Source organism: Giraffa tippelskirchi, chromosome X (assembly GCF_054371585.1).
Source record: "Giraffa tippelskirchi isolate mGirTip1 chromosome X, T2T-mGirTip1v1.2.pri, whole genome shotgun sequence".
NCBI lineage: Eukaryota > Metazoa > Chordata > Mammalia > Artiodactyla > Giraffidae > Giraffa > Giraffa tippelskirchi.
This window is the reverse complement of record NC_137289.1, coordinates 35,229,669-35,250,244: the sequence shown is the minus strand read 5'-3', so window position 1 is coordinate 35,250,244 and position 20,576 is coordinate 35,229,669. Positions and strand designations below refer to the sequence as shown.

The 20,576-nt window shown below is 38.1% G+C and overlaps 1 protein-coding gene across 1 annotated transcript in view; it reads right to left on the bottom strand.

The window, feature by feature from the left end:
* LOC145535601 (uncharacterized) overlaps window positions 1-20,576 on the bottom strand; it is a 97,504-nt gene that overhangs the window by 70,153 nt on the left and 6,775 nt on the right. The gene's annotated exons all lie outside the window — the stretch shown is intronic.

The window sequence follows — 20,576 nt, the reverse complement described above, 5'->3', positions numbered from 1 at the left end:
AGGCTTATTAATACTCATTGTGTAGATTTATTATACTATAACCATTCCTCAGATGATGAAACATTTAGCTTGTTTCCAATTTTCAATTTTTTTTAATATTTATTTATTTGACTTCGCTGGGTCTTAGTTGTGGCACACAGGATCTTTAGTTGTGGCATGTGGGATCTAGTTCCCTGACCAGGGATCGAACCCAGGCCCCCTGTATTGGGAGCGCAGAGTCTTAGCCACTGGACCACCAGGGAAGACCCCCAATTTTCAATTTTTAAGGCAATACTGTGATGAACATTTAGTTGCATATATGTGTGTATATGAGTGTGTATGTTTGGACCCATTAAAATCATTTCTTTAGAATAAACTACTAGATGTATAATGGCTAGATTAAAGGATACGAACAAGAAATTTATACTTTACAGTTCATATTGAGCAAATATGTGTAGCCACTTTATTTTTTTATATCTAAAGATTCTTTAATACCCTTATTCCTCTGGATGATACAGGAGACATACAGACATAAATTTGTCAATTAAAGATATCTGTAACTCATTAAGTTTAAAAAATAATATTTTTCCATTTCAAATAATTTCCTTTGGGTAAATGCCTAGACTTTCAAAGTTTCACTCCCTTCTCCTTCCCAAGATGTCCTCATGGTAATTGAGGCTGGGCTCCTGGCCACTGGCTGTCCTTTGAGTCTCAGCAGCACAGGGTGTCACTAGTCTGTAGAACTCCCTGCATCTTAGCTGTCACAGTAACATTCTTCAGCCAACCTAGAGATGTTTATTTGAAAAAACTTAGAAGTGCAAAGGATAAGTTCTCTTTGGCTGAGACATCTTCAGGGTGCTGGACAAAAAGTATCAGTTATCTTGGAGTGGAAACCCCCTGAAGGGCATCAACCGATCACTGGAGTTCCCCCAGTTTTCCACCTCCACCCTAGTAACCCTACCAACAAACCTTCTCAAGAAGAAGGCAGGCTTTTACCTAGTCCCTGGTTGCAGCTACAACATGCCAGCAACTGAAATCCCTGTTGTCCTTTGCCTTTAACCTTGTCTACCCTATACCAGCGTGCTCCTAAGTTATTAAAACCAACCTCAGTTAAAGTGTCATCACCTCCAGGAAATCTTCCCTGGTTCCCTGGTAGCTTCTCCTCAAAGGCTGGGTTAAACGTCTTTCATACATCCTCCTATAATACAGAATATGAAATTTATTACAGTTTTTCATTCACTGTATTTTAATTATATTTTAGTGTACCACTGAACCCATTTGATGGCAGCACTCTCTTAGGGAAGGGCTCTCTCTTATCTCTCTGTGAATCCCCAAGGTCTAACAATATGTGGTACACAACAGGCCCTCAATAAATTCTTGCTGGTTAAATAAACAAATAAATAAACTCAGTCCTGTCATTTCATTGCTAAACCAATCCCCCTGCCCCAATCCAGAAATGAAGTAATGCCTTGAGGAAGAAAAAAAATCTGGTCCAAACCCAGTCATAAGTACATTTTGAGAAATTTGTCAAATTTGGCTAAGACTGTTTAGTATTGTGTATATATTGCTTCTATATGCAAATTATTTGGCCAAAAGGAAATCTTCATTGAGTGAACTGACAGTTCTAAAAACGAATAACCTATATTCCCTCTAATTTCTTATTGTGATTATCTGTGTATCTCCTACAAGAGTAAGAGCTTCTTAAAGCCGCACACCCAGTACAATGCTTGACACATAGTCAACACTCAATAAATGTTTGTTGAATAATATATAACATATATTCATACTATTTCCTCTACCAGAAATGCCTCTTCTCCCTCCCCTTTTAGACTTGAAAAAAAATTTATACTTGTTCTTCAGGATTCAGCTCAAATGTCAATCCTTTCTGATTCAGCATAAAGCAGAAATAATCATTTCCTCCTCTGGGCTACTGTAGTTAGTATATGTGTAGTTCTTATAGTCGCTCAGTCATGTCTGACTCTTTGTGACCCCATGGACTATACAGTCCATGGAATTCTCTAGGCCAGAATACTGGAGTGGGTAGCCTTTCCCTTCTCCAGGGGATCTTCCCGACGCAGGGATCAAACCCAAGTCTCCCACATTGCTAGCGGATTCTTTACCAACTGAGCCACAAGGGAAGCCCACAGGCTTCCATCATAGCTCTGTTGGTAAAGAATCTGCCTGCATTGCAGGAGACCTTGGTTCAATTCCTGAGTCAGGAAGACCCCCTGAAGAAAGGAATGGCAACCCACTCCAGTATTCTTGCCTGGAGAATCCCACGGACAGAAGGGCCTGGCAGGCTAAAGTCCATGGGGTTGCAAGAGTCAGACATGACTTAGTGGCTAAACAACAAAACAACCAAAAGTTCTTATAGCATCTACTGCATTGTATTGTAGTAGTTAAGTTTAAGAACCATCATCCATTTCTTGTGAACTCAAGAGCAAGAACTTTGTGTTATTTACATTTGCACCTCTATATACTGTACTGAAGGTCCTAAATAATAGTTTGTAAATTAGATGGAAGGAGGTAACAGTAAAAATAGAGAGGAGGAGATGTGTGTTATAACAATGGATAGAGACCAAATTGAGAGAATCTTCTGAACCAAGTAGCGGGAGAGAGGAAAGACATAAGGAGAAAATCAAGGATGATTAAGATTTTGAACCTGAATGACTAGAATAACTGAGTCAATTAAACCTGAATAACAGAAAAAAAGAAATGAATACTAGGCACAGGTTTGGGCAAGTGTGGGTAATTAGGACTTTATTTAATTTTAGATATACTGAGTTTAAGGTTCCAGGAAACATCTACCCAACATTTCAAACCCAAATCTGAATTTAAATTGCAACACATGCAGACTTAGCATTCATCTATCATTGAAGCTATCAGGATTAAGTGACAAGAAAAAGATATCCACTTTCCCCACACTGGTCTTAGTAAAAAATGAAAAAAAAGAAGAAGAAAAAGAAGTGAGTGCTAAATACTGAAATTATTTGCTGATGATATGATGGTCTAACTGGGAAAGGATAAAAGTCAATAAAATTATAGACACCAGGATAAAAGATGAATACATAAAATCAATTGCTTTCAATACAATGAAAATAACTAATCAAGAATGCAATTTTAAAAAACCTATTCATAATAATAGCAAAACTATAAAATACTTAGAAAAAAATGTGTAAAATCTATATGAAGAAAATCATAAAACTTCACTGATGCACATAAAAGAAAATTTTTAAAAATGGAAAAGTATACCAAGTTCCTGGGGGAACTTGTATTATTTAGAATAAGTATTCTAAATAAAACAATTCTTCATAAAATTAATATATAAATCTAACGTAATTTTAATCAAAAACCTACATAAATTTTTGGAAATATTAAAAGTTAATTCCAAAATTCCTCTGGAAGAACATATCCCAGAAATTTTTGAAAAAGAGGATTAATGAGAATGGACTTGCTTCACAAGAAAGTAAAATTTCTATAAAGGAACAGTGATGAATGCAGCTTCAGAGCATATTTATGCACATCTGGGGATTTAGTATGTGATAACAGTGAAATTTCAAATCAGAGGGGAAGAAAATGACTATTCAGTAAATAAAGTTAGTACAGTTTTCTATTCTTTGGGGGGGAAATTAGAATCTCTACCTTATACCACACACAAAAATAAATTTCAGGGGTGGGACAGGGTGGGAGGTGGGAGGGAGATTCAAGAAAGAGAGGACATATGTATACCTATGGCTGATTCATGTTGTTGCATGGCAGAAACCAACACAACATTGTAAAGCAATTATCCTCCAATTAAAAATAAATAAACTTTTAAAAATTAAAAAATAAATTCCAGATGGATTGAAGATCTAAAAGAAAATATAGAAGAAAAAACAAGACTCATGACAATACTGAAATAGGAAAAGCTTTCTAAGCAACTCACAAAACACAGAAATTATAAAGTGAAAAAATGATAGATCTGACTGTAGATAAATGTAAAATTGCACAACAAATGACAGCATAAATAAAAATCAAGTGTTTTAATAAAACACTAATAAGTACAATTTGGATAAAGTACAGTAACAAATTAAAGGATTAATATACATAAAGGATAAAGAATTCCCAAAAATCGATAGGAAAAGAGAATTTTGAAAAATAGTTATAAACAGGCAATTCAAAGATAAGAAGTACAAATTTTCAAAACATTCAGCCTCACTAGTAATCAATTTATGCAAATAAAAACAATGAGATCTTTTCTTTTTGAAAACAATCAAACACTTGTTAATGCGTATCCAATGCCACTGATGGAGAAGGAAATGGCAACCCACTCCAGTATTCTTGCCTAGAGAATCCCGTGGACAGAGGAGCCTGGTGGGCTGCTGTCCATAGGGTTGCACAGAGTCAGACACAACTGAAGCAACTTAGCATGCATGCAATGCCACTGATTTAAGCATGGAGAAGTGGACTCTCTTAAATCCTACTGGTGACAGTGATTATAAATTGCTTCAAGCTTTTCAGAAGGCAAATTGTTATTGACCATTAAAGCTCTACATTAAAATCTATAAAATGTCAATTACATATTTAAGTTTATATTAGAATTTAACATGTACATACCCCAACATCCAGTAATTGTAGTGTGCCTGACATACACTATTTCCTTTGGTTACACCAATCCAAACCTCTCCTTTATTATAATTTATATGTTAATTCTCATATAGCTCTCTTCCTCTTCTAAAATAACCAAATCTCTCACTATCTTTTACAACCTCCCTAATTCTTCTACTGTGTCCTCTGGAACTCCATTTGTGTCAATCTTAAGCTCTGTCATATTCTCAGTCTCTTCCTTAAATGTTCCCTTCACCCTCCTGTTCTCACTAAAACCTCACACTCCCCTGAGCACACTGCTTTCCCTACAGCCCTCTCAAGTGGAGGTTGTACCTGTTTTACACAAATCACACCACTAGACTTGGAGGTAAAGTGCCCTCCATGTTGCCCCTGCTCTCACAGCTATTTCTAATCCATTCCTCCTTAAAAATCACCAGCTCCACACCTTGCTGCTGTCATCTAGCCCCAAGACTGATGACTTTGCCATGAGTCTTAATCTTGCCCTCCAAATCTACTGCTATTGTTCTTGGTGACTTTGATAGTCACATGGATGATCACTGAACCCCCTCTAGTCAATCAGTTCCTTGACCTCCATCACATCCCATGGTGCTTTTCTCCAGGCTGCCTCAGCTGCCCACTTCACTGCCATAACCTAAATCTGTAATTACTATCACTGAATCACCTCTCAATGTAACACTGGCAATTCAAAGACAATAGAACAATGCCTTCAAAATTCTGAAGGAAAATTATTTCCAAACTAAAATTCTATATTCAGCCAAAAATCAAGTGACAGGGTAAAGACATTTCAAATAGGTAAGATCTCAAATAATGCTTGAGATTCTCATCTCCCCATGCGCAACACACACATACACACACACACACATGCGCACGTGCACAGAAATGTTATGATTTGATCTATTCTTCTTTTTGAAGTATAGTTGATTTATAATAGTGTTTGTAATCATTATTTATAATAGTGTTAGTTTCAGGTGTACAGCAAAGTGATTCCATTATACATATATATGCAAATATATTCATTTTTATTCTTTCCATTATAGTTTATTACAAGATATTGAATGTAGTTCCCTGTGCTATACAGTTGATCCTTGTTGATTATCTATTTTACATACGGTAGTGTGCTTCTATTAATTTCATACTCCCAATTTATCCCTACCCCTCCATTTCCCTTTGGGAACCATAAGTTTGTTTTCAAAGTCTGTTTTATAAATAAGTTCATTTGTACTATTTCTTAGATTCCACATATAAGTGATACCATATAATATTTGTCTTTATCTGACTTACTTCACTTCATATGATAATCTCTAAGGTCCATCCATGTTGCTGCAAATGGCACTATTTCATTCTTTTTATGAAAATACTTCATTGTATATATAGATATACTATATCTTTATCCATTCAACTGTTGATAGACACATTCTTAATATTGTCCATTCTTAATACAGTGAGATTAGTGCTTACTACTCAATTTTTCAAAATTAAGCAAAATTCATTACACATATGTGTTTAATATACATAGAAAAAAACAAATGTTTAAAACAAAAAGCAAGATAGTGATTATCTCTGGTGGTGAGGGAAGGGGACACAAGTGAGGAGGACCCACACAGGAGCCTTCTAAGGTATTGATGATGTTCTATTCTTAAGTCAGATGACATATATCTAGGTTTATTTTATTGTTATGCCTATGCTTTTTAAAAATGTAATATATATAATTATCATCATATATATAATATGTATTTTTTTTTAATAAATTTATTTATTTTAGTTGGGGGCTAATTACTTTACAATATTGTAGTGGTTTTTGCCATACATTGACATGGATCAGCCATGGGTTTACATGTGTTCCCCATCCTGAACTCCCCTCCCACCTCCCTCCCCATCCCATCCCTCTATTTAATAGTTTAAAATATTTAAGTAATAATAAAATAGAAAAAAGAGAGCAAACACAAAAGAAAAACTATGTAGTAAAATAAAATACAGTAGAATATTTTTACATAATCTTCAATTGGGAGAGCCTCCCTTAGCAAGACTCCAAACCCCAAATTCAAAAGATTTACAGGTTTAATCAAAACAATTTTAAATTTCTGTGCAACAAAAGAAACATAAACAGAGTAGGGAGGAAGTTTTTCTATTATGTAAGGAAAGGATTAATACTTAAAATATATGAAGGGTCCCTACAAATCAGTGAGAAAAAGACAAACAACACATCAGAAAACAGTAAAGAACTGTCTGTTGTCAATGGACAATTCATAGAAAAAAAACTGCAAATATTAAACAGATGAAAAATATTTCATATTGCTAACATTGCAGGAACAACAAATTAAACAACAATGAAATGCCAATTCTCACCCACTTTGTTGGCAAAGATAAAAAAGATTGATGATAGATATCCAGTGTTGGTGAGGGTGTAAGGAAGAGAGCCTCTCAAATACTATTGGTGAGAATGTACATTCTTCTTAGAGGACAATCTGGTTATACATCTAACAAAATATTAAATGCATTTTTCAACCCTGCAATCCCTCTTCTAGAGACCTAGTCTTCAGACACACTTGCATAGGTATACAAAGTAAAAATGTAAAAATAAAAATAAATTCCCATCCATAGAGGACAGATTAAATATATCACAAGATACTCATAATGGATCATATAACGGAATACACGCGTGTGTTGAAAAAAGAAGATTAACTGACATGGAAAAATGCTTCTGGTTTATAGTTAGATTTTCAAAAAAGCAATATGCAGATCAATGATTTATCAAAAACTCTATATGTGTATTTACATATATATAAATAAATATTAAAATATCACATATATGCCTTTGTCTATATGTTTTTGTCTGCTTATATATTCTTTTTTTCTATATGCTTTTTAACAATTTACATATGGTATATAAAAGTATATCAAAAAGCATATACATGTGTGTGTATATATATATAAGCATAGAAAGTATTTTGAAAGAAACCACTAAACTGTTCATTATGGTTACCCCTTGTTGGGTAATGTAACCGGGTGGCAGCTGGAGAAAGATTAGCAATTATAATACTTAACTTCTGTATTGTTTGAATCTTTATCAGCATGTACCTGAAGATTTCTTGTACAACTATAATATAAAAATGCTAATGCTTGCATAGTTGGTGGGGAAATGTTTACAAAAAATATATTTGATAATGTTTAATTTAGTATAGCTTTGATTGGGACTTCCCTTAAAATAATCCAGATTACTTTTGTCAAATCAGCTTATGGATAATATGGGCTCACAAGCGCAATCACAAAATAGTGTATCTCTGACTTCACCCCCATCTGCTCTGCAGAAGTTAAAAATAACTCTTCTTAAATTTTTCCCAAATATTTCTGGCATTAAGTCCCCAGAGGCTATCTCACATATGCTCTGTAAATGAATCTGCTTGCTGCCATGTGGTGCCTGCCATTTTCCTCCAGTAATGATGTCTCCGTTCCTTTCACCACCAAGAGTGGCTAGTATCTCAACAATGCCTGTGAAAGGCACATAAGCTGATGCTTGAGCTGAAGGTGCCAATGCTGTTTGTCAGAGACACTGAAGGCACCACTGCCAACAGAGCTACTGCCTTCAACAATGCCTCTGCTAATGTTGCTGCCACCATCACCATCACCTGGATAGCTCTCTTTCCTTCACCCCCATATTCTATTTATGTATAAGTCCAATGGATTCAAGCTCCAAAACACATCTCAAATATGTCTTCCACTGTTATCACCCTGGCCCAAGCCACCATCATACTTGTGCTATTGCAAACGCCCTAAGTACTTTCCCTGTTTCCATTCTTACATCAATCTGATCCATTTTCTACTACAGTAATAACAATGATCATTTAAAATATAAATTAGGTCTTATCATTTCCCTGCTGAAAATTATTCAGTGACTCTTCACATTTAGATTAAAATTCAGACTCTTAACCATGACTCACTGCACTGGACATCATCTGACCCCTGACTACCTCTAGAATCTCATCTTGTGCTACTCTCTCTTCAATCAAACCAGCCTCCTGTGCTTCCATGGTGGTCCAGTGGTTAAGAATCCACTTTGCAATGCAAGGGACATAGTTTCAATCCCTGGTCCGGGAAGATCCCACATGCCATGGAGCAACTAAGCCCACAACTATTGAGCCTGTGCTCTAAAGCTGTAACTACTGAGCCCATGTGCTGCAACTACTGAAGCCCATGCACCCTAGAGCCTGTGCTCTGCAACAAGAGAAGCCACCACAATGAGAAACCTGAGCACTGCAACTAGAGAAAGTCCATGTGCAGCAACGAAAACACCACAGTCAAAAAATAAAAAATAATTTTTTTGAAAACTGGCCTCCTTTCTGTTCCTCAAACATGCCAAGCTTCTCAAAAGCCTTCAAGTCATTATATTTGCTGTTCTCTGTGCCTAGAATATTCATCCCCCTGCATTTTATGTGGCTGCCTCCTCGTCATTCATACTTTACCTTAAATGTCTCCTCTGCAGAGAGCAACCTTCCCTGACCTACCAATACAAATGCCCACTCATTCTCTATCATATTACTCCATTTAATATTCTGCACCCTCTTTTGTTAGTCCATTTCTCAATATCTGACACTGTTTTTTTTTAAGCTCATTTCCACCAAAAAACTATGAGAATACCTGATCCAAGAGAGAAAGGACCTTGTCAATCCTGTTTGCCACTGTATCCTTAATACCTAGACTAGTGCCTAGCACATAATATAGCTTTCAATAAAATTTTGCTAAATGAAGCAATCACCACAACCAACACTGCCAGTGTTGCTGTCAAAGCTGGTAACCCCTTGTGCTCTTACTATCCTACTGAGTTTTAGAGGACACCGTTATTTTAGCTTTTACTCTTCTGCAGCTCTTTCGACCTAGTCTCAAGTATGGGAATCCAGGGATAGCCGTGGATATGACTCCCTGGGGGCTGAATCCAGGGGCAACTTGATTGATAGAAACATGTTGTACCCAGAACCCCTCTTCCCCTGCTTCATTTGTCAGTGTCCTTGACTCAATCCTGTGTATCTCTATGCTCTCATCCTCTAGAGCTACAGTTCTCCATCTTGGCTGTGCAAAGAATTACCTGAGGAAGTTTGATGCCTGGTCAGGTTCCACCCTCAGAGGTTCTGATTAATTGGTCTGAGATGCATCGTAGGCAAAGGGATGTTTTTTTAAGCTCCCCAGGTGATTTTGATGTGATAACCACTGCTTTGGAATAAAGTCTTTGACAGGAGCCTTCTTGAGTCCTCATAGAAATTAGATTCCTGGGAGGTCAATTTCAAATACTCTCGAATCTCCCAGAATTACAACGAATGACATCTTTAGGATCAATCTGAGACACCTGAGGTCCCTGCTGCATAGATGTGCTGCCATACGCTCATATTGAAATAGTAATACAATAATATTTTGACCAAATCAGGGTTCTGAAGATACATTTCATGATCACATTAACTGAGTTGAGGCACTTTTTTAAAAAAAAATGTAATATGTGCTTGTTGTCACTAGAGGGCTGTCAGGTAAGGTAAGGAAGAAAGAAGGAAGAAACAAAACTGTCAAAATTCAGAGAATCCATTTACTCCCACGGTTCCTATCATTTTGATGAGTAGGAAGCTAAGCTTTCTATCACTTGCTCTGATCACTTTTCAAACGTCCAGTCGTGTAGATTCAAGTGCAGCCTTGCAATTTCTTCATGATTATTCACCACCTCACATTCAACTCAATCAAACTAAAATCAAACTAAATTTATACTAAATTTATACTAAATTTATACTAAATCAAACTTAATTTATACTAAAATCAAACACAAGCCTCCCCAAACTGACTTCCCCTCTGACTTCTGTTCCTGTCCATGATGTTTTTATTTTTTTCCCCCAAACTTCAAACTTTTTGTGTTGGGGTGTAACCAATTAACAATGTTGTGGTAGTTTCAGGTAAATAGTAAAGGGACTCAGCCGTATATATACCTGTATCCATTCTCTCCCAAACCCTCCTCCCATCCAGCCTGGCACATAACATTGAACAGAGTTCCATGTGCTATACAGTAGGTCCTTGTTGGTTATCCATTTTAAATACAGCAGTGTGTACATGACCTTCCCAAAGTCCCTAACTATCCCTTCCCCCTGGCAACCATAAGTTAGTTTTCTAAGTCTGTGAGTCTGTTTCTATTTTGTAAGTAAGTTCATTTGTATCATTTCTTTTTAGATTCCACATATAAGGGATGTCATAGATATTTCTCTTTCTCTGTCTGACTTAACTTCACTCAGTATGACACTCTAGGTCCATCCATGTTGCCACAAATGGCACTATTTTTTTTAATAGCTGAGTAATATTCCATTGTATATGTGTACCACATCTTCTTTATCCACTCCTCTATTGATGGACATTTATGTTTCTTCCATGTCTTGGCTATTGTAAACAGTGCTGCAATGAACATTGGGGTGCTTGAATATTTGGGGGCATGTTTTCCTCTGCATATATGCCCAGGAGTGGGATTGCAGGGTCATATGGTAGCTCTATTTTTAGGTTTTTGAAGAACCTCTAAACTGTTCTCCATAGTCCCTGCACCAATTTACATTCCCACCAACAACATAGGAGGGTTCCCTTCTCTCCACACCCTCTCCAACATTTACTGTTTGTGGGTTTTTTGATGATGGCCATTCTGACTGGCATGAGACCATATCTCATTGTAGGTTTGATTTGCATTTCTCTAATAACTAGCGATATTAAACATCTTTTCATGTGCCTATTAGCCATCTGTATGTCCTCTTTGGAGAAATGTCTATTCAGGTCTTCTGCCCATTTTTTAAGTGGGTTGTTTGTTTTGATGCTGTTAAGCATCATAAGCTGTTTGTAAATTTTGGAGACTAATCCCTTATAGGTCACATCGTTTGCAAATATTTTCTTCCAATCTGTAGGCTGCCTTTTAATTTTGTTTATTATTTCCTTTGCTGTGCAAAAGCTTTTGAGTTTAAGTGGGTCCCATTTGTTTATTTTTATTTCCATTATTCTGCGAGATGGATTCTCCCAGGCACGTAAGGAGAAACTCCACAATCCCATGCTTTCTTTTCCCATGTGTCCCCTCCAAGCTCCAAACTGATTTACCTCCTAAATATTTCTCACATCCATTTCTTCTGTTTGTTTTCTTTTGTTTTAGTTGCTAAGTTGTGTCCAACTCTTCACAATCCCATGGACTGTAGCCTGCCAGGATCCTCTGTTCATGGGATTTCCCAGGCAAGAATACTGGACTGGGTTGCCATTTCCTCCTCCAGGGGATCTTCCCAACCCAGGGATCAAATCCGAGTCTCCTGCATTGCATGAAATTTCTTTACCACTGAGCAACCAAGGAAGCCCCCATTTCTTCTTCTTTATCCCTACTGCCATGGCCTTAGACAAGACCCATAGGACTTCTCATTTGGATTTTTATAGTAACCTCCTAACAGGTCTCTCTGACCCAGTCTGGGGTTGCCTACTCCTTCCTTAACACTGCCACCAGAATGAGCTTCCAAAACCCCAAAGCTGACCGTGATCATGGCAGTCCCCTGCTTAAAACCCTTCAGCAGCTCCATACATAATAAAGTATAAATATCCCTTTAGGGCCTTTTAAGATCTAGCTCTTTGCCTTTTTCTCCAAACACATCTTTCTCAGCCTGTTTTCTAGCATGCTAAGATCTGATGTCCACAATCTTGAAGTTCCCCCATCTCTGTATTTCCTCTCTACCATGTCCTTCCTCCTCTTTATAACTTGGTAAGCTACTCATCTTTCAAAATTCAGCTATGGAGTTTCCTTCTCTTTTCAGGGAAAGACAGTCACTCTGGAACTGCCTGGACATCAGGATTTGTCAAAGCTCATCTGGTGATTCTGACATGTACCGAGATTGAGAACCACTGCCACCACGTATCTCTAAAACTCCACTGTATTTCAACCAGTTTTAGGTATATCTGTCCTCCTTTCTAAATTCTAAGATCTTTGAGGGAATAAGCTATGTTTTACTCAATTTTACAATCCTAGTACTTGTGGAGAAGAAATGAAGGAACAAGTGAATAAACCCTCCCAATGATATAAAAATACAAGTTTCCACTAATATTTTTGTGTCATATGAGTCTCTTCTATAAAAATATGAGGAAGTATTACATTATAAGAACATAGGAATTGGGGCTTCCCTGGCAGTCCAGCAGTTAAGACTCTGCACTTCCATTGCAGGGGGCAAAGGTTTAATACTTGATTGGGGAGTTAATGCCACACAACACCCCCTTTCCCCCAAAAAAAGAACATAAAAATCATATTGCTGATTTAGACTAAATATTGTCACCAATAGTGTAAAAGAACATGATTGTCACTAACAATTACTTTAATCTGCTCAAAGATATACCTATAGTAATTTTAGCTTCCTAAACTAATTTATTATTAAAAAACATTACAGAGGAATTAATAAGTCTCTTTAGAAGCTATTTATAATTTCAGCTAGCCCTATTTTGTGGGGATACATTTACCACTGGCATGCAGCAGCATTCCAGGGCCTGGTAGGAGACACAGCATACAAGGAAGCCACCTAAAATTTTCTTTTTTAGATAGAACTCAATCCTATGACCAAGGACAATTTATCCCCATAGCAGCTTCCCTAGATGCCTCCATTACACCATCACATTCTTATCAACAGCTGCTTAGCTAAAAAGTCCTGAGGACAGTTCATCCAGCCCAACCCCAAAACTTGAAGATATTTCTGTGATTAGGAGAGAGAGTTGAGAGACCATGGAAATAGAGGACATCTGTTGTTGTCCTTCCACAATAAAAAAGACACCAAACAACTTGGACCTTCATCCTGGGTATAAGTGCCTAAACACAATTTGGAGATTTCTGGCCCATGAGGAAATGTGAAGGCCCAACCGAGTTGAGCTGACTGTAGCCCAGATCATGAACTCTTTATTGCAAAATTCAGACTTAAATTGAAGAAAGTAGGGAAAACCACTAGACCTTTCAGGTATGACCTAAATCAAATCCCTTATGATTATACAGTGGAGGTGACAAATAGATTCAAGGGATTAGATCTGATAGAGTGCCTGATGAACTATGGACGGACATTCGTGACATTGTAGGAGGCAGTGACCAAGACCATCCCCAACAAAAAGAAATGCAAAAAGGCAAAATGGTTGTCTGAGGAGGCCTTACAAATAGCTGAGAAGAGAAGCAAAAGGCAAAGGAGAGAAGGAAAGATATACCCATTTGAATGCAGAGTTCCAAAGACTAGCAAGGAGAGATAAGAAGGCCTTTCTCAGTGATCAATGCAAAAAATAGAGGAAAACAATAGAATGGGAAAGACTAGAGATCTCTTCAAGAAAATTAGAGATACCAAGGGAACATTTCATGCAAAGATGGGCCCAATAAAGGACAGAGATGGTACGGACCTAACAGAAGCAGAAGATATTAAGAAGAGGTGGCAAGAATACATAGAAGAACTATACAAAAAAGATCTTCACGACCACCCAGATAACCACGATGGTGTGATCACTCACCTAGAGCCAGACATTCCGGAATGCGAGGTCAAGTGGGCCTCAGGAAGCATCACTACAAACAAAGCTAGTGGAGGTGATGGAATTCCAGTTGAGCTATTTCAAATCCTAAAAGATGATGCTGTGAAAGTGCTGCACTCAATATGCCAGTAAATATGGAAAACTCAGCAGTGGCCACAGGACTGGAAAAGGTCAGTTTTCATTCCAAGCCCAAAGAAAGGCAATGCCAAAGAATGTTCAAACTACCACACAATTGCACTCACCTCACACGCTAGCAAAGTGATGCTCGAAATTCTCCAAGCGAGGCTTCAGCAGTATGTGAACTAAGAATTTCCAGATGTTCAAGCTAGATTTAGAAAATGCAGAGGAACCAGAGATCAAATTGCCAACATCCACTGGATCACAGAAAAACCAAAAGGGTTCCAGAAAAACATCTACTTCTGCTTCATTAACTATGCTAAAGCCTTTGACTGTGTGGATCACCACAAACTGTGGAAAATTCTTCAAGAGATGGGAATACCAGACCACCTGACCTGCCTCCTGAGAAATCTGTATGCAGGTCAGGAAGCAACAGTTGGAACCAGACATGGAACTACGGACTGGTTCCAAGTTGAGAAAGGAGTACGTCAAGACTATATATTGTCACTCTGCTTATTTAACTTATATGCAGAGTACATCATGAGAAATGCTGGGCTGGATGAAGCACAAGCTGGAATCAAGATTGCTGGGAGAAATATCAATAACCTCAGATATGCAGATGACACCACTCTTACAGCAGAAAGCGAAGAGGAACTAAAGAGTCTTTTGATGAAAGTGAAAGAGGAGAGTGAAAAAGCTGGCTTAAAATTCAACATTCAAAAAACTAAGATCATGGCATCCGGTCCCATCATTTCATGGCAAATAGATGGGGAAACAATGGAAACAGTGACAGATTTATTTTCTCGGGCCCCCAAATCACTGTACATGGTGACTGCAGCCATGAAATTAAAAAATACTTGCCCCTTGGAAGAAAAGCTATGACCAACCTAGATAGCATATTGAAAAGCAGAGACATTACTTTGCCAACAAAGGTCCATCTAGTCAAAGCTATGGTTTTTCTAGCAGTCATCTATGGATGTGAGAGTTGGACCATAAAGAAAGCTGAGCACCGAAGAATTGATGTCTCCCCATCTCCAGCATTGGCAGGCAAATTCTTTACCACTGATCCACCTGGGAACCCCCTAAGGAGGACTGTTTGACAATAAAATGGCAAATATTCTTCCTATTTTCAGGACTTAAAGGGTAAGCATCTTGTTTTTTAACTTAAAGCTCTATTGGTGTACATGCATTGAACCTGGACTGGCGAAATATTGTAAAGTTAAAAAATAGATAAATAAACCAATTAAAAAAAAAGCTCTATTGGGGTTGCAGATAGGATGAAATGGATCTGGACAGCCTCTAATGGGCCCTTCATTTTTTCTCTACTGACCAACTCTCTTGGTCTATTTCAGACACAAGTAAATTTAAAGCACTGAGAGGAAAATTTGAGGAAAAGTTATTTACATTTGTGGTGATGGCAAAGTATTGCTCAGGCTTCCTTGATGGCTCAGATGGTAAAGAACCCACCTGCCAATGCAGATGTAAGAGACACAGGTTCGATCCCTCTGTCAGAAAGATCCCCTGGAGAAGGAAATGGCAGCTCACTCCAGGATTCTTGCCTGGGAAATATCATGGACAGAGGAGCCTGGTGGGCTATAGTCCATGGGGTCTCAAAGAGTCGGACACGACTGAGCGACTAACACTTTCACTTTTCCACAAAGTTGAGCAACAAACTTTGCACAGGTTGAACCACTAAGTAGGTCCTTCCAGTATTCACTGCTAATACTCCCTATAAAACAGGGAAGTGACAACAGTCCCTAGACCCTGACCACAAAGTCTAGTTTTTCTAATTAATTTTCCCTACTTCCACCTTCCAGACGCAGATTACAATATAAGCTTTAATTTCCTTTTTGGTCTTTAAGGAGTTAAAGTCCTTTGTTATCTGGCCTTCAACAGACATGAGTTTTGACTTCAGCTTGAAACAGCATTAACTTCTGACCACTTCTCATCACCCACTTGGTTAGCTTCCCTCTGGCTGGTCCCAGGATGTCCTCTTTCTATCTCTTCCTCCCGGCTTGTGACAGAAGCCCTGTGCCCACACTGTTCCTGGTCCCTGTCCCAAGGACTAGAGCATCCTGAGTGGTCTGCCATTTCTCTCTATTGCCTCTCTTCAGATTCTCCCCAGCTGCTGTACTTTCTGGCATTCATCCTATATTCTGTATCCAGTGCTCTTGAGCTTCTTTTTGACTCTGGTCATCCTACACTTTCCGTCTCTTCTCTTTCTTTCCAAAAAATACACTTTTGGATTTTGGATTTGTTTTTCACAAGTTTACCCCTAGGTATCACCTACCCACTATATGAGGTCCCATTTCTTTACCTTCCTGTAGTTCAATCTTTCCCTCATTCAGGCTTGAACAATATATATCTTCAAAAGTACCTCCCAGGGGATTTCTCTGGTGGTCCAGCAGTTGAGAATCTGCCTTGCCATATAGGGGACACAGGTTCCATCCCTGGTCAGGGAAATAAGATCCCACATGACACAGGGCAACTAAGCCTAAGCGTAGCAACTACTGAGCTCATGTACTCTAGGGCCACAACTAGAAAGAGAAGCTTGTGCACCACATTGAAGAGCCAATGCAGTCAAAAATAATTTTGTTTTAAAAAAAGTACCACCCTACACACACTAATTGCCATTAAACACTTACATATACTTAAGATTCTTACATTTATACTTTAATAGTCCCACTTTTAGACCTCCCTTCCTCAATTTCACAGTCACTTTGAAGAAGGAAGGCATTTTTATCTATAGATTGCTCTGAGTATTTATGGCTAGAATCCTCAGTCTGATGACCAAATATGCAAATACAATGTGACACTCCCTCAAATAGATCTTGTTTAAAGTGTTATCTAAGGACTACCTGCATCATAGTCACTTGAGGGAAGCTTCTTAAAATGCTAATTTTAGGGGCTTCCCAGAAATCAGAATTCAATAGGCCTAGGATGAAGTTCCAGGATCTATATTTTAAGCAGCTCCCTAGAAGAGTATATAGTTTGAAAACCATTGCAGTAAGACATGTTGCTTACATAACTTTCCTTACTTACTTTATTTATATATTTTATTTTGGCCATGCCACACAGCTTGCAGAATCTTAGTTCCCTAACCAGGTATTGAACCCATGCCAACGGCAGTGAAAAACACAGAGTCCTAATCACTGGACCACCAGGGAATTTCCAGCTTTCTTTACTTTAGGTGTAGCAATCTTGACCATGGTCATCAGGTTATATACCTATAACAGTATGTAGAGTTCTTTAACTTGGGGCTTTATGAAGACAGCAAAAATATCTGTTGAGAATAACTGAAGCTGAACTGAACTCTAACAAGAACCATATACCTACTCATTCATACACAATACACACACACACACACACACACACACACACACACACGCTCTGCTTATTTATTTACTGCATATATTTAGATAAAACAAACTATAAGGGTCTATGGCAGGTTTTGATATCAATCTCCATATTCTCCTTTCTAAGGAATTGTGTACATTTTCCTTCTAGGATCCAAGGATCACTGTCTTTCTGCCAAGTTATTTTCTCATGCTGACTGACCTGGGAGATCCAATTCTAGCTTCAGGGTGCTTCTCAGGAATCACATGTACTTGCTCTAAGTATGGAAAATTAAATGATTTCTACGTTAAGCTTTACATCCTTCCAACGGGTTCTGCGAACAGCTGACTACCTGCTGTATTAGTTAACTGGAATTGGCAATGTGTGTGTGTTTAGTCGCTTAGTCATGTCCTACTCTCTGAGACCCCATGGACTGTAGCCCGCCAGGCTCCTCTGTCCATGGGATTTTTTCCAGGCAAGAATCCTGGAGTGAGTTGCCATTTCCACCTCTGGAGGATCTTCCCGACCCAGGGATTGAACACACATCTCCGGCATCTCCTACATTGCAGGCAGATTCTTTACCTCTGAGCCATCAGTGAAGTCCCAGATTTTGCAACACTTTCAGTAAATCTCTAATCTGATTGTTCCAAAAGAGAGTCAGTGGGGAGGCAAGGGGATATATGAAAATCAACTGATGTGTGCCCTCTATCCAAGATGGCTGAGCTTTTGGCAAGATTCATTTTTGTGGACAGGATACTAGATTCAGGTTAAGAATTACCAGGCTAAACAGCATTCTGCATCTATATTCTCTGGAATAGTAGGAATCTCTTATTTTTTTAAATCAGTGTTTTTCAAGGTAATACAATAGGAGATGCACTTTCAATACATTTTGCTGGAAAAGCCACTTATGGTTTTGAATCTAAGCTGAAAACAAATTCTCCTGTTTCTCTCACTATATAACTCTTCCTTTACAACACCATAAACACCCTCCACGACCATCCCAACCCTTACTCCTTAGGTGGCATCAGCTCAGAGTATTACTACTTAATTACTTCTTCCCTTCTATCCTTTGATCTACAGAATGACTTTTAGATTTACAATGGGCATCCTCGGAAACTGACAGGATCTAGAGTTTTTCCCGGGGTGGTATGAAATATGACTTAGACTCTGAGTTTCCCACATATGGTGTATGACCAGAGGAAATGGGTTTCTGTTACTAGCCTCACTGACATTCATCCCTCAACCAAAATGATGGACATTGAATAGCTAGCTGTTCACTAACCAATGTATACCCAAAGGAAGAAGACTTAGATTCCAATCAAAGAAATGATTGACCCCTTCTTAGACAAAGGTTATGGCTCCTCAGTAAGAAAGTAGCTCAGTTTTAAATAAATTGAATCTTCACACTTCCTAGGCAGACTAGCTATCCTTATGCTCTTCTGGAAAGAAAGGAGTCTCACCTTCTACCCAGTTTTTGATCTACTTTCTGCAATTCTCTAGTCCAGAAAGTGTCTGCTTTAGGATCTGCTGCTGGTAGAAGTAATTATATCACACTACCTGATCCAGGGCCTCAAACTTCTTTATTTTTTTGAGGATACGATAAATCTGGTAAAAACACATCCACCACAACTAAGCAATGGCCTAATTGATATAAACCTAGAAGCAGAGCTTCTGTATCATCAGTTTTACTTTTTGCCTGGAAGACTGCCTCCATGATAACTGTACAGATCTTAATCCACCTATCCAAACATCTTTCTGTGGAATAGAATTGAATTGAAGTAATATGGCAGAAGAGATGGCCAAAGAAGTACCTCTAGTTTAGCACATCTTAAAATAAGTAGATAGATATATAGACAGATAGATAATGATAGACAGGTATGATAGATAGAATATATTCTTTTAAATTCATGGCTGATGGTTGAGACAGTGGGAAAATAACAGCCAGTAAGGATATGTCAGCACTGATTCAGAGTAAAAAAAGGAAGCTCTGAAGATGGCATCTACCTTTGGATCGCTACTGGTTCCTAGTAGTTTTAAAGGGCCAGTCAAGTGCAAGGGACAAAGAAGACAAATCCTGAGAGGCAAGCAAGGTTAGTAGTTAGATCAGGCATACACCATTCCTTTCCTTCTCTGCTTAGTCAGACTCCCAAAGGCTGATGCTCTTAATGGATGAATGGGGGCAAAACTACCACCCAGAGGCAGATGGTAGAGATAGGTGCTTGCGCTGGTTTTGGTTCTGAGTAGAAGAGACAGACAGAGAGAAATTCCCTTCAGACATCATAACCCCAGGCAGCTCTGGGTCCAGAATTCATATGGGTCCAGAAATCTATGGCCAAAACATCTCATACGAGAAATTTAGCTTAAAACAGTTGTGGATTGGCAATATTCCTGGGTGACTAGTAGGAGCAAATGCAACTCTCCTCTAGAAGAATTCACTTTAAACCCAGGTCTCAGTCTCCAAAGAAAAAGTTCCAAGGAACACATGTTCACAAATAAATATCATAATATACACAAGGGAAAATATGAAAGACAGGTAAAGACATATGGAGGATATAATGAGAAGGATCAACAAGCATCTAATGGAAGTCCTAGATGGAAATATTAAAAAGAATAAGAAAGAGAGAATGGCTAAGCATTTTCCAAAGTTAGTGAAATATACAAATCTTTACATTCAGGCCACCCTTTATGAACTTGCTTACTCTATTAAACTTATTAGGCTAATATCAACCCTTCATTTGCTCACATGACAATCCTGGATAGATCACAATTAGAGTATCCATTCATGTCACCTTCAAAAGGAACAAAGGCAATTGAGTACAGTTGCTTGAATAAGCCTTATGGTTTATCTTTCAGAATACCAGAAGAAAGATTATGTACAAACGGGGTTGAATTTTAGGTGTACTGTGTGTGTGAGTGTATGTGAAGCAAGATACTTCTTTTGTATTTTAAATTCATGTTATGGCTTTTTCTTTTTTATGAACTCACTGTTTTTTCTTCTGTTACATCATATC